Source organism: Nicotiana tabacum, chromosome 14 (assembly GCF_000715075.1).
Source record: "Nicotiana tabacum cultivar K326 chromosome 14, ASM71507v2, whole genome shotgun sequence".
Lineage (NCBI taxonomy): Eukaryota > Viridiplantae > Streptophyta > Magnoliopsida > Solanales > Solanaceae > Nicotiana > Nicotiana tabacum.
The window spans coordinates 62,289,430-62,302,240 of record NC_134093.1 but is presented as its reverse complement, the minus strand read 5'-3'; the positions used below and the strand labels follow the sequence as shown (position 1 = coordinate 62,302,240).

Genomic DNA, 12,811 nt, shown 5'->3' with positions numbered 1-12,811 from the left:
TTGTCCCACCACAGCGATTGAGATCAGGAGTTTCTTGGGGCTAGCATGTTATTATCGTCAGTTTGTGGAGAGCTTCTCATCTATTGCAGCTCATTTGACTAGATTGATCTAAAAGGGTCACTACTAGAAAAATATTAATTTGTGACTGAAATTTCTGACTGAAAATGAAGCAGTCGCTAATGGGACTACTTTTGCGACTGTTGTAGTCAGAAATAGAGTGAATTTTTATTACTTAACAAAAAAAAAAAGAAATTCGACTATTATTCCGACAAAAGTAGTGGGAAAATAGCGCGCTAAATTCCCGCCTTCACTTTTGCGACCGATTCGGTCGGATAATAAAAAGTCAAAAATATTAGTTGACCAACAAAGCGATTGCGTCGGTCACAAAGTTAAAATTAAAATGGTAAAACAAAGTTAAAATTAAAATGACAAAATAATATTTATGTGGGTTTGCGACCACGGTAGTCAAAAATTTAAATTTAATATTTCATGCCAAAAACCTATTTCAATTTCTGGGCGCCCTATTTCCCCAATTTCCCTCCTCTCTCTTTCGATATCTTTTTTCTTCTTTGATTTCTCTTCCATTTCACCTGTGAGGCAGATTGTTCTTCAATTTCTCTTCCACTCCATCTTTGCCGCTGACAGAGGCAAACGACTGAAGGAGGCAAAAGGCTGACAGAGGCAAACGGCTGAAATCTAACAGTAAGAAAAGAAAAGAAGTAATTAGTTTTGTTTGTTGGTCACATTATTTTTAACTTGTTACTGATTGAAAGCTTATATGCGTGTTTTTCATGTATAGATTCCATATATGAACTTTATTCATAGGACCAATCGACTTTTTGTGGTGCAAACACAAAAAATATTTTAACTTCTGATTCTAGTTTAGCCTTCAATTTCGAAATTTCAGTTTGAAAAGGAAAAGCATAAAAAAATTCAGTTTTTTTATTTACTCTCATCTCAAGAAGAAGAAGATTGAAACAGAGATTGGGGTATTGCGGAGACGTAGTGGTTTCGAGTGCCGATTCGAAGTCGAGGTTCGTGGTTCCTGCTCTAGTATGGTCGCTGTTTCAACCTTTTCCGTTCAGAGAGTGTTCGGTGAAACCAATTCTTCCTAACACATTGAAAAGCTATTGAGGTCTCTCTCACCTTACTCTCTTTAAAGTTCCTCTGTGTATCTTGCGATTGATTTTTGATGACATGAATGCTACTTGTTTGTTCTCTGTCTATAATCCGCTTCAATTGGTTTGATTGTTGAGTTTTCTTTTCGATCCATAATTTCACCTGAGAATAGCACTAAATCAGTAACCAAGTAATAATATGATATGGCTTAGAGAATAAATTTGATTTGAAAAGCTGTTTGGACTATACAATCTGTTTGTGAGTTGGTTTTGATTTGAATTGGAAGAGCGATGCATTAAATAATCTTGCAACTTGGATGGTAGAGTTGTTGATTTAAACTTGATTTAAATAGGTCTGGCTAGCTCCCACAGGAAAAGAATTCTTCCAACCATATACAACTAAATAGGAAAACAATGACTCTTTGATGGGTGTTAATAATTTTTCTCCACAAATATATATCTTAAGTCATGATCTATGTCACTTGTTGCTGTTGGTTGTTAAAGCAAAGTAAATATGACATACTCTTTCAAGGTTTTTGATAGTTCATTTGCATAGAGCACATACTGTTGATATAAAGCACATAATGGTTCTTGAAGTCTTGAATATTATAGGATGGCCACAAAATATATTTTTGTCGTTGAAAGAACCAATTTTTTTTTATAAGTAAATTGTTTGGCATAATACTAAGTAATATATATTGTTTTAAATATCTTGGATTTATTTGTGTAGATGGAGCTTGCATATCGTAGATGGATGTATAATCGGACTTATCCTAATCGTAGTGGGTTGAGGAAGGAATTTATAGGAGTTACTGAATTTATGGCTAAAGCGAAAACAATTCATGAATTTTTCAGTGAAGAGATGATTAGGTGTCCTTGTGTCAAATGCAAGGGTGAAAAGTTATTACAACCAGATGTTGTTAAAATTCATCTTTATAAAAAAGGATTTATGAAAAATTATTACGTGTGGACTATTCATGGAGAGGATGTTGCTAGTGTGTGATGTCGATTTTCAAAAATAATTTGGTAGTGAGGGTAGTCCATTAGCGGAGAATAATGTTAAAAACTATCGATCCAATAAAATGGTTAGAGATGCTTTTGTGATGCACCCGGGGGCTTAGTCTGAACCAAATGATGATGCTAAGCGCTTTTATGAACAGTTACAGGAAGCTAGTCGTCCATTGTATGAAGGTTCAATGCATTCTAAGTTGTCTGTTGCGGTTAGATTATCAAGTATTAAATCGGATTCGAGTATTTCTCAAGCGGGCATGGAATTTATCATTCAGAGTCGGGGACTTAGTCCTGAGGAAAGTCACCATCAACATTCGAGATCCTAATGAAGGGAAGCTCGGCCCAAATTGGGAGGGACCATACCAAGTCCTCGACATCGTCGGAAAGGGATCTTATAAGCTCGGCACGATGGATGGCGTACAACTGCCAAATAATTGGAACATATCGCTTCTCAGACGGTATTATTGCTAAGGTATGACTTTATTTCCTTTTTTCATTTATATATTCAACACTACCTCACTGCAGGTGTTCGATCGAAGACATCGAGACCTCAGGTTTTAAAGCACGCGTTGCACTCTTTTTTCCTTAGATCGGTTTTTGTCCCAGGTGGATTTTTCCGGCGAGATTTTTAACGAGGCAACAATTATGTGCTACCTGGGGACAATTAAACAATATCCAAGGCTTCTTTACAATCAACCTCGAATACTGGGGGCATTACCCTCGGATGTTACACTTTCGAGGAAAATACTTCGTGTCAAAGGGTCTCGATAGAGAAACTTTGTAATGGGGCAAACGGTCGAATGAACCGTGTCCGTATAGATTAGTCGAGCCCCGATGGCAAAACACGTACGCATGTATAAATTATACAAAGAAGCATTCTTTCTATATCAAACATCTTGTGTCTCAAAGAAAATTTTCTACTATACAAGCTCCATACTTATTATTTTGTGAGAAATGGCTCAAGGGCCAAGTGCAAATAAACCTCGTACACTCGGAGACTGCCGTCGACAATCGACATATTCGAGTAATCTAAACTCAAATTCATAAGAACTCAAAGAGGCACCCCTCGATCTATAGGCCAAGGACATCACTCTCGGGGACTAACACTTCGAACAAGTTCGAAGTGTTATTGGGAAATAAGCCCAAGAGGCATATCCAAAGGCTATAGCAAAATTAAGGCAGCTCGGAGATGTCCGAATCCCGCAATAAAAATAGGCTTTCGAATTCTTTGAAAAATCGGTTAAAAAAAGGCTACCCTCGGCAAGTAATCAAAAGGGCTTCGACGAAATCAGCCATTCGGGGGCGCATACGCATTATCCGGAGACTTAGTGATGAGCTGCTCTCCATGCTCGAATCTGCCGCACCCGGAGTCTCCTTCTTGTTGTATTTACTATTTGTCTCTTTTATTTGAGACAGTAATTATAGTGGTTTTTATATTCTACTAGATTGCTCGTGCACTTGTGACACTGAATTTTAGAAATTTCTAGTAGATGTTTATGATTTTTTCCTAATATTGTCGCCATTTAGTTTTATGTTTCATATATACTTTATGGCTTAGTATGAATATAAGTATGTTTCTATGTTTTCTTCACTTAATTTCAATTACTTGGTGACACACATAATTTTAAAAGTATAAAAATGGATTATTAAGTTGATGGTTGATCGTTAGCTTTTCTAACGGCGGCATTATGCGCCATCACGGCTTATGGTGAAAATTGGATCATAAAATGAAGTGAGTCTCGATTCATTGAAACCCGTTAACAAATTGAATATAAAATTTATGCTGATATTTTTCTCAAAATTGTCAACATAGAATTAACAGGACAAAGAAAAGTTCTCTTTGTCAAGAATATCGCTCTCTTGTTTTATGCGGCTCTGTCGAACTCTTTATGTGTTTTTTTCACCGTTGCTTCGTTGATGCTTCGTTGATGCTTTATATATCACGTAAGTCAACAATACCTTTCCACTAGATTAAGGAGAAAATTAGAAGCGTTGTTTTTTTTTTCTTTCCAATTCAAAATTGAACTTTAAAAAAAGAATTCCATTGAAGATGGTATCCCATTCCAAAACGGGAAATCATTGCCGACTAAGTTCCTTTTGTGGACTTTATATGTGGATCCAATTCTTAATTGGATTTCACTAATAAGTCCAAACCAACCTTTTATTAATACTTTATATAATATCTCTTATACAAAATAAGCATTAATTATTTATATATATCATATATATATTTCAACAAAGAGATATGATTTAATTTTTTTATTCCAAATAGAAAATATAAATTTGTTCATAATATTAATTATATCCTCTGTGCTAGTAAATAATATAATAATATTTTATTTGGACTAATAATTTAATTTATTTGACTAACTAAATTCATTAATTCAATTATCAAACAATAAAATAATTTATCCTTTAGCAAAGATCAGAACACTCGTTAGTGTGCCACCACATAGGTTCAATACTAAGCCGGTAGTAAATTTATTAGATCAATATACTAATCACGGGTGGCGTGTAGCAACACTCCTTAACGACCGGATAACATAAAATATACATTTTACTCTCAAGAACCCGTAGAAGAATATTTTCTTATGTCCTTATAGTTCCGAGTCACCCTACGATATGATTCAAGTGTCAAATCCTAATAGGTGACCAGCTATGTGTACATGTCAAATATAATCGACTATTGAATGACCTAAGAAACTCTTTTCTTCTTTCATTTAATTGCCCATGGCCAAAATCTTAGTTTGGTCGTTTATAATTCATGACAATATGGAGCTTAAACTCATTACCAAAAGTTGATAGATTCCATCTTTGATCAGTCAGTAATTCTACAAGTATTTAATCGTACCCAATATCCTTTTCAATTATTTTTCTAGGGCCATAGGTGTCTAGTATCAAAGCACAATAAATAACTTGTCAATTACTATGATGATCTCAGGTTGAAAGAAACTCTTACATCACATTCTTCAAGGAATATCATATTGACAGTTTATGGTAATTCTAACCATTAAGAATTATCCAATGAGTCGGTTCTATGATCATATCTCTATATGCACCATCTATATATGTGATTTAGTTATTGAGATCAATTAATCTTTATCTCATAACGACGATCACATAGATATTGATCTAACCGGAATACTAATGTCCAAATTAATAATCCTATAATTAAGAATAAATTTAGATTAAATTATAAGAAACTTCACTCTCATTATCATGATCTCCATCACAATGACAAGTTTCAAATTTCAATCAAGGACCTTATTAAATTAATCAAGCAATTAATAAAAACCATGATAAAAGAATATCAAATGCCATATATTTTTATATTAAATAACATTCACAAAAATATGTTCAAATTATCAAATATGAGATTGGATCTATGACATATCTATTGTATCCCTTACAATTACCCCATATATAGTAGCGTACTTTATTTTGAGATAAAATATAATGATGAAAACTTTTATAAGCAGATAGGTTAATAATGGAAATATATAAGCCAATTCAATAGGCTAGAGGTGTTTTTAGCCGTTTTCCTTCCATTCAATTTGTCTTTGTAAGTGGATAGTTAGGGATGGATTTGCAAGTAGGGAATAAGGGCCCAGGGTCTAAGTATTATCCTGATTGACAATGTATATCATAATGGGAATGAGAAGTCCATTTCAGTAAACCAGAGGCTGATTGACAACTTGCGTACCTAACGGGGAAATATTATGGTGGCGTGAGAGTTGGGAGCATTTCCTCAGTTTGATGCATGTACATATATATGTAGTGGTGTGGGACCAATAATATTACTTGAGGATAGGGAATGAAATGGATAAGAAAGTTTTTTTAGGTTCTATCTATTAGTTGGCAATACTATCTCATTTAACGTCACATAATGTATATAAGCAACCATATAGATAAGATTTTTCCATCTTTTATACGCCAAGAAACCCCTCCTCCGTTATTCCATTATTAAAATCTTAAAATGTCTCCCTCCCTGGTTTGCGGCACGGCTATTCCTTGATATTGATTGATAGCGGCAATTGACGGACAAGAAAATGCTTGAATTTAAAAAAAACGGTGTTGAGGATACGTTTTAATTCGTTCTAATATAGTAAAAGTAGGATCCATACAGATGAATGTGGTGTTGGTTATAATTTTTTAATAGGAAATCAGTTGACCCTAAATAATTTTTTTATAATTAGAAGTCGGAAAGTGTGGTGTAACACTGTCAGCATTAGGGGTGTACAAAGGAAACCAACAAACGCACCAAACCGATAATCCGAGTCAAACTCGAGCAAAAAATCCGACTATGGTTCGGTTTGATTTGGTTTGGTGTCGGGAAATAAATCCGACCATAATTGGTTTGGTTTGGTTTTAACAAAAAAAAAGTCAAACAAGCCAAACCAACCCGACATTATATGTATAGAAGTTTTAAATATATTTAATACATAAAAATATTATTTTACGTATTGTAGTGTAATTTATAAATATTTCTTAAACTTTTTCATAGTTTTATCTTTTAGCGTATTATTTCAAGCTTGGACTTATAATTTTTATTGTTCCAACAAGTTTTATTTCCAATAAATGTTAGTAACTCAAACAAACCTCAAACCAAAATCAAATCAACACTAATGCTAACAAAAGAGTGTTGGACATCTATTTTTTTGTTTTTTCATGGTTTAGATAAAATACATAACTTATTTTTATTTTTTCTTTAGTATTTAGTCATGTAATTAATAGTACTTATTAGTCGCACTTATTTTAGCATGACTTAGTACTTTTACATTATGCTCATTTTTATTATGGCTTATTAAGTAGCAATATTTATTTTATGTGGTTCTATTATCTTTAATATTTTAGTACAATGTTATGACTCATCTCATATTTTATGTTATTTTCTTGGAAAACACCTTATATAGTTGTGTCTTACTAAGACTAAAGAAATATTTAGAGCACAAATTCTATGTTTTATGTTATGAGGACTTTATTGAAAAAATCCGAACAAATCCGCTGTTGGGTCCAAATGCACATGCAAGTATACGCGGTCCAACCCCAATTTTAGAAAAAAAAAGAGAACCTTTACCGCAATGATGCTAAAATCACAATTCAAGATTTAAGCTAATTACCAAAACCACAAATAAAATCAATAAAATCAATGTTCAATTCCTGCCCACCCTGATTACGATTCCATTTTAACTAATAAAGCCGTTGTTTAGCTTCTGATTTAAGAAGAATTTAGTGAAGAGTAGGTGGTGACAATGGAGTCACTGGTGTATAATGAAGCTATGAATTAGCTATTGGGAAGAAACGAAAAGGAAGAAAGTTTGGGTAGAAGACTAATGAAGGTACAGAAGAAGGAAAAAGGGTATAAGAAAGAGGAAGACATGGGGGTGGGAGAGGCCAACGGGGGACGGCGGTGTTCAGGTGGGGGACAACGAGGGGTGGCAGGAGTTCAATTGGGGATGAAAGGTTGATGCATTTTTTCTCTTTTCTTTTTATCTATTAAAATAAGAAAAATAAAGAAAATCAAATAAAATCTTAACACGTGGGCTGACATAAGGACTTGGACAGAATATATAGAGGTTTTACGCACTTAGGCATTTTTGTCAAACACGCGCTGGCCATTTGGCAAAAGTGGTGTGTCTTAGATACGCTTTGAAAAGGTTGAGTGTGTAAATTAATTTTTGTCTGCAAAAAGTGTGTCACGGAGATTTGGTCCATAGGTCAGGGATAAACTGTGTATTTTGCCATTATTTTTAATATTTTAGTACAATGTCAAGACTCATCTCATATTTTATGTTATTTTCTTGAAAAATACCTAATATAGTTCTGTTTTACTAAGACTAAAGAAATATTTAGAGCACAAGTTCTATGTTTTATGCTATGAGGACTTTATTGAAAAAAATCCGTTGTTGGGTCCAAACGCACATGCAAGTATACGTGGTCGACAAGTAATTAAGTGATAAGAAAGTATTGTTCACATGAGAATTTATGATTAACTATTTTTCAATCTAAGCTATTTAGATATTTAATGCTCAAGTGAGTGTGAAGATGATGATTGTGATTTTTATGACTAAATTACTACGAACTAATAAGCAAGCAAGAGAAATAAGCTCTCAATTAGAGAAAACAAACACTTAGGAAGAATTCAATGAGTTGAGGATGTTCCAGGGTTATGGGATTAATGTCTCTCCTATTGCACTTTTTGAGATGATGTAATCACTTGACTTATCTAATTTGTTGATTAGCAGGGGTTTATTATGCTCGCAAAGTTCTTTCGATGCTTCACTCACCTATTCAAGCCAACCTAAGACTATAAGTCTATAGAATCAAACTTGACAAGAACACATGTATATTTCCTGCAAAAATAACCAAGTAAGGCAACTAGAATATATCTATCCTAATCACGAATCTATTCTCTGATGCCCAGATTCAAGAACTTACTCTATTCAATCCTATATATAATTTATAGTTCCCACTTTTGAGTTGAACTATAAATTCATAGATAGTACTCTATTGTTAGTTACACAATAGAATATTTAAATGCAAGATTGAACAAATAAATTAATATGATAAAGTCAAGCAAAATAATCAACCGTCAATTTACAATAGTCAAGAATGACCCATAACAACAGAATAATGAGGTTCTTAGCCACTCATGTTCATAACAATCATCAAAATATTATTTTTAAATATAAAAGCTATAAATACTAGATGAAGAATGGAAGAATTGATGAATTACGTGCTCCCGAGTGTTTCGTACATGTGTTTCTCTCTCAAAGTCGCGTCCCTTTTGCTAAAATAGGTTTAGGTTTGTTTTTATACGAGTTGGGGGCGTCTTGGGATCGAAATAACAAAGTTCCGGGCGAAATAGGACAACTTCACGTCACTAGCGCCCAGGGTAGCGTGGGGCGCTAGCCCTGGCGCTGGAAATTTGGAGCTTCTGATTTGTGCGCCACATGTAGCACCCTACGCTACCCTGGGCGCTACTTTGTGATTTTTTCTCGTTGATGTAATTGTACTTAAAGAAGTAGGGACTTAATGTATATTGAAGTGAAGGTTGGGGTTTGGTTAACACAAGTGTGGGGTCTAAATTGTTAATGTATATGTATTAAAGTGCTTAGGGAAGTATAGTCACTATATCCAAATGTATCCTACCCATCTCACAGCCTACATTACAACCAAAATAAAGTCCTACTTGATCCTTGACTGAATGAGCTCAATTAGTAGAGTACTACACTACGTGCAAGCCTATGGTACGTCGTTTGTGGCATATGAATGTTACTTCTGAGAGTGAGTGAATTCTTTCTATCTTGAGTTCCAGATTGTTCTTAGATTTTATTATGTGTGGAACAACTCTCTGTTGTTGTATAAGGGCACTTATTTCATGAAGGAAAGGTAATTTCGTTGACCTCTGTGATGGAGTAAGTGAGCGGGTTGTCAAAAATGCATGCTGGTTTTGAGTCAAATCTTGAGGGGAGGATGTTACAGTATTGTACTTAATTTGTTTTAAATATTCTTGATATGAAGAGTTATTAGAGTTGTTGAAAAGGGTCGTGTCTATATGAAGTATAGTTTGATTGCTCGAGGACGAGCAATGGTTTAAGTGTGGGGTGCTGATGGTATGCTATAATTACGTGTTTTAGTCACTTATTGCACTCTAATTCACTGCACTTTATTCGTGTTTGAGCTTTAATTGGTAGTGTTTTGCACTTATTGTGTGTTTTATGCCTTGTAGAAGTGATTCCGAACTATGTAGATGTTATGGAATGAATTCGAGCAATTTAGAGCTCTGAAGTCTGAGTAAAAGCCTAAGGGATTAAGCCGGGATCGTGTTCGGGGGTCGAGGACTAAGTCTGGACGTCAAAAATCGAAGTTTGAGCAGTACACTTAGAAAACCCCACTGCCGCGGTGCATGGGGCAGCGCGTGGGGCGCCGCATCAGTGCAAATCTTGCTTCCTGACATATGTTAAGCTCTCTGGATTTCTCTACTAATGCCCCATATGGCGCGTCACCCCATGCGGCGTGCCTGTTCAATTTTTACAGAGTGAAAATCCTATTTCGTCTAGGAGAAAGTGGTTTCGTCTGGGCCCGATGCTACTTGGCATAAATACATGGAAAAACATTATTTTTGGGACTTTTGACATACTTAAGACATGGGGAAGCTAAGGAGAAGTTGAAAGAACATAAGCACAAGGATTTCATCATTCCTTCCTCACTCAAGACCCGAGTTTAGATCTAATTTATGTTTTCCTATACGTTAATTATATTTGTGATGAGTTTTTCCATGTCTATGGAGTAGTTCCCTTTAGGGTTTGATGGATTTGGTGTATTGATGGTTTTTTGCGGATTATAACTCTAGTTTTATGTATTGAATCGTTGTGGATTATTTAATTATTGCATTTATATTCACTTGTTCATGTAATCGAGAGAGGCATAACTTGTGATATCCTTGCATTATATTGTTGGTTGAGTTCATTAATTTTTCTTCGTAATCGAAAGAGGCTAGTTGAATTAGTGATTAAACATAGTTAGGAGGATAATCGAGAGAGGTTCTCATAAAGACCAATCCACTAAGCATTCTTGCATATCTTCACATGCTTAGATTGGTTCATCATGTGAAGTTAAGACTTAATCGAGAGAGGATTTTTTGTTGAGCGTGTGAACTAATAATTGAGTGAATTTGAGAGACTCACTCGAACATTAGAAGTGAATTATCTAGCATTAGCTCCCAAACAATTATCTTGCACCTATCCTATCAAAACCCTATCTTCTCCCATTGATAACCCTCTTTGTTTATTCCTTGTTTTTATTGTCATTAGTCAATAGCGTTAGACTCTTAGTTAATTTTAGTTAGAAATTATATAAATCTCAATTGTTGATCATCTTGGATAGCAACTAAGCTAGAAACTACGAGAACATTGTTTAAATCCAATCCATGTGGATACGATATTATACTATACTATATTTTATTAGCGAGCATAATTTAGGTGTGTGTTTCGAGCTCGTCAACCCACGGCATGAACAGGTCCCCATTCCAAATTGCATATAGTTCCCTCACCATGCTCAAATTTGCATGTCTCGGGTACTTTAGGAACTTATCCATCTTCATTTCTCTCAACCGGGCAAGCGCATCCGGGAAGTTCTGTTCCAGAGTTTTAACATTAATTCCCATTTTTGAGACGTAGCGCCCATATGGATCAAAGTTATGATACCATTGTATGGCATCCTTACGAACCAGATACAAGTGAGGCCTTGGTCCCGATGGTGCCTTCCTCGACTCGCTAGCAACCTGCTTCCCTTTAACTTGCCAAGATATACCTTCACCCTGCTTGCATTTTTTTTGGGAGGGGGAGCAGTAGTAGAGGACTTCCCCACTCCTTTTCCCTTGGTAGCACTATCACGAGCCATAGCAACCTACACATGATAAACATGAATGTGAGAATGAATCAAGAAATTCGCCCAAGGTCATCGTAAGAGTCAAAGATGACCCCACACTTAAAACCGAAGGCTTTATGTAATCTACTCACAATAGTGGTTCAAAGTGTACAAATGTTTCACCACAAGGCGATGGGTACTCAGGACTTCCCCATGCCACACAATTGTAATTCACTAACTATTCCACACAATTCAAGTAGGCGAGCATGGCGAAGTGGCTTAGCCTTAGTGCAAGCAAGTAACACCTGATTCTCAATCTCTACAACTAATACACTACACTAGCTAATTCTAGCAAAGTGATACAACATACATAATACAAGATACATGGTGTTGGTGGTATGGTTATGGCATGTGAACATTAAAAACAAGCTTTGGGTTATGTAAAATCACCCCCAAACACCGCACACTTAGCCCAACAACACATACAACTACACTCGGCTACTCAGACTTCACCGGTGCATAATTTCCTCTTTCAAGCATTTTATCAAACATATGGTGGGAATTAATTGTGTGTCTCTTTATTCAACAATGGTGGATCATGAGTACCCTCCCAATTTTGAACGAAGTAGAGGGAATTATAGTTTACTACTCCGTAGAACATATTCACAACTCCTCATGGTGGATCAAAGCACGCGGAGTCCCGAATCTGGTGAAAATATTTTTCTTCACAAAGCTCACCACCACTTTAGCATCATTCGTAGGCGAAGCCATAACCTCAACCCATTTTGACACATAGTCAACTGCAACCAAGATGTACTGATGGCCATTTGATGTTAGAAATGGCCCTATGAAGTCTATTCCCCAAACATTGAAGATTTCGACCACAAGTATGCCCTTCAATGGAATCTCATGCCTTCTCAAAATAGTACCCGTCCTTTGGAACCTATCACACATTTTCACAAAACCATGTGTATCCTTGAATAGCCTAAGAGAATAGAATCCTGACTGCAACACCTTTGTAGACGTTTTGTCTCCTCCATGGTGCCCCCCATATGGTGATGCATGGCAATCATGTAAAATTGCTTACATCTCCTCCTCAGGAACACACCGGCGCACCAGCTGATCTGCACACTGCTTAAACAAAAATGGCTCATCCCATAGATAAAGCCTAACATTATGCATGGATTTTCTCTTACCATCCGGAGATAACTCTGAAGGAGTCACCCCACTCACAATGAAGTTCACATAGTAAGCATACCATGGGGGTCGTGCCAGCTGTGATGGCTAGCAATTTCTCATCAAGAAAACTT

At 35.7% G+C, this 12,811-nt stretch overlaps 2 long non-coding RNA genes across 5 annotated transcripts; one reads left to right on the top strand and one right to left on the bottom strand.

Annotated features, from left to right (window-relative positions):
• Window positions 1-462: 462 nt before the first annotated feature.
• LOC107766151 (uncharacterized) lies at window positions 463-2,283 on the bottom strand. Its single transcript, XR_001643604.2, has 2 exons — window positions 1,147-2,283; window positions 463-696 (listed from the first exon to the last, which is right to left on the bottom strand). It is a non-coding gene; the product is annotated as an uncharacterized LOC107766151 (long non-coding RNA).
• LOC107766150 (uncharacterized) lies at window positions 568-2,810 on the top strand. Of its 4 annotated transcripts, none has more exons than XR_001643600.2 (3): window positions 568-702; window positions 963-1,135; window positions 2,279-2,810. It is a non-coding gene; the product is annotated as an uncharacterized LOC107766150 (long non-coding RNA). The 4 variants fall into 4 exon arrangements; XR_001643602.2 differs by having other exon boundaries at window positions 569-702; window positions 908-1,135; XR_001643601.2 differs by having other exon boundaries at window positions 579-702; window positions 938-1,135.
• Window positions 2,811-12,811: the final 10,001 nt, after the last annotated feature.